We start from the raw sequence: 3,003 nt of genomic DNA, 5'->3' as shown, positions 1-3,003 counted from the left end.
AAAAAAAATGGCCCACTAATAACTGCATACACCACTAAATGGATTACTCAGCTGAAATCGTCGCATTCTTCCTCATTTTTCTAAGAAAATAATATGGTTGGATTCATCACAACAATATTGCACACCTGGTACAGTTTCTTCACTACATTATAATGATGTAATGTCATGAACAAAACAGTTAAGATGTAGAAGCACCTTATTTTAGCAATGGTTCCAGAATAATAGAGTACATCATAGAGTGAATTGCAGGGCATGCGTTAAAAGAGGGAACTAGGTGAGCACATTTATAGGCATAGATAGTAAACAAATAGAATGGGATATAATTATGTCAGAATTTAATAAGAAATTAAAAAGAATTATATTGTGGTTTTTATATTTCTATTGTTATATTAAAAATTAAGGGTTGAAATTGTTTCAAAATATTTATTATTCAGAAACATAATAAATATTTAGTGACTGATAAGAACTATATTTAATTCTGAATATAGGGTAAGTGAATTCATATGTAATTAGAAATTATATTAGTTTGGGAAAGTGACATAGTAGATTCTCCTCTAGAGTCTATGATAGTCACAGCAGTAGATAGAGAGCATGACAGAATTCCACAACTGATCAAAGTGCAGAGAATACATGACAGTGAGGTGTCTACCCCCAATTGATACATCTAAAATAAGGCCCTACAATTAAAATTCTGGGAAAATTACAGAAAATGAACCAAAAAATTATGCATGGCTGAGTATCAAGAGATTATTTTCTTAACCTGACAGAAAAGATGCTTCCTAGTTCAACAAATGATCTGTGTAATGAGCATATAAGCTGATATCGCAACATATATGCAAATATGCGGAGGGGATTTCACATGATCCTATACCTAGATGAAGAACTACTATCAATGACTTCTGAGAGATGAAGAATGAGTTCTTTCTAGGGATGAGCTCTTCGATATTCTAACCAATGCTAAACATACATATACATATAACCAAATAATAAGTTGATTTTATAAGATTACAAACACAGACAAATATGCAAAGAGATAAGTTAGAGAGAGAGAGAGAGAGAGAGAGAGAGAGAGAGTCGCTGTGACTGTGAGAAAAAAATCGTTCCTGATATTTGTGATGTATAAAAACCCTACATAAATTATAAATTCTCTGTTGCTGGTGCTCCCTTACAAGGATGTGGCTCACAGCCCTAGGACCTTAGTTTTCCCAACTCTTAGCCCAGGGACAATTCCAAAATCAAATCTGAATTCAAAGAATGAGGTCTGTTGGATATCAGGGGAATCTCTCAGACATTAACATTCGCAAAGAAGGATTCTTAGAAAAGGTGAATGGAAGGGAATGTTGAATAGTGTAGGACAGTATACTAACAATTGAGATTTCCTTCGTTTCTTTCATTTTGGGGTCATATGATACAGAATTATTTTTTCTATTTTCTCAATATATTTATTATTATCATTTTATTTTATTACTTTAAAAGAAATACCAATCCAAATTCCCACTTCCTTCCCTTCTCCCACTTCCCTCCCACTCCCTCCACACACCCTCTCCCCAATCCCCTCCAATTTTAAGAGAGGGCAAGGCACCCTGCCCTGTAGGAAGTCGAAAACTCTCCCCATTGCATCCAGGTTGAGCAAGATATACATATAAAGAGAATAGAATCCCAAATAGCCAGATCATGCTTTAGAGACAAATCCTAGTGCCATTTTCATTGGCCCCTCAGTTTGCCCCAATTGTTAACCACATTCAGAGGGAATAGTTTGATCCCATGCTTGTTCATTTCCAGTGCAGCTGGAGTTGGTGAGCTCCCATTAGCTCAGGCACACTCAATGGATGAACTGCTGATATTCTTGACTTTCTTGTTCATACTCCCCCTACTTCCACTCTTCACCTGGACCTTGGGAGATCAGTCCAGTGCTCTGATGTGCGTTTCTGCCGCTGTTTCCATCTGTTGTTAGATGAAGGTTCTATGGTGATATGTAAGATAATCATTAGTCTGACTACAAGGCAAGGACAGTTCAGGCACCTTCTCTGTTGTTTAGGGTCTTAGCTGGGGTCATCCTTGTGGATTCCTAGGAATTTTTCTAGAACCAGGTTTCTTGCTAACCCACAAATGGCTTCCTCAATCAAGATACCTCTTTCCTTGCTCTCATATCTGTCCTGCTTGCACCTCAACTATGATTCCCTCAAGCTCTACCCAACCCTCCCATTCTCCCGTTCCTTCTACATCCCACCCCCATGCTCTCACATTTTGTCAGGCGACCTTGTCTGCTTCCAATTTTCAGGTGAATCTATATATGTTTTTTTTCCTTTGGGTTGACCTTAATACTTAGCTTCTCTAAGACCATAAACTATAGGCTCAATGTCTTTTGTTTACAGCTATCATGCACTAATGAGTGAGTACACTCCATATTCATCTTATCTCACTAAGGATAGTGTTTTCTAATTCCATCCATTTTCACGCAAAATTCAAGATGTCATTTTTTTTTTACCACTGAGTAGTACTCTATTGTGCAGATGGTGCTGGCATAACTGGATGTCAACCTGTAGAAGAATGAAAATAGATTCATATCTATCACCATGAACAAAACTCAAGTCCAAATGGATTAAAGACCTCAATATAAATCCAACCACACTGAACCTGTTAGAGGAGAAAGTGGGAAGTAGCCTTCAATGCATGGGCACAGAAGACAACTTCCTAAGTATAACCTCAGTAGCACAGACAATAAGAGCAATAATGAATAAATGGGACCTCTTGAAAGTGTGAAACTTCTGAAAAGCAAAGGACACTGTCACTAAGACAAAAAGGCAACCTACTGAATGGGAGATTTTCAACAACCTCACATCAGACAAAGGTCTGGTCTCCAAAATATATAAAGAACTCAAGAAATGAGACATTAAATTTCTAAATAAGCCAATTAATAATGGTTTACTAAACTAAACAGAATTCTCAACATGTTCTGGCTTTGTGGGGGCCTAGCCAGTTTGGATGTTCACCTTCCTAGAC

The sequence above is a fragment of the Microtus ochrogaster genome, unplaced genomic scaffold (genome assembly GCF_000317375.1).
Source record: "Microtus ochrogaster isolate Prairie Vole_2 unplaced genomic scaffold, MicOch1.0 UNK133, whole genome shotgun sequence".
Lineage (NCBI taxonomy): Eukaryota > Metazoa > Chordata > Mammalia > Rodentia > Cricetidae > Microtus > Microtus ochrogaster.
This window is presented reverse-complemented; position numbering follows the sequence as displayed.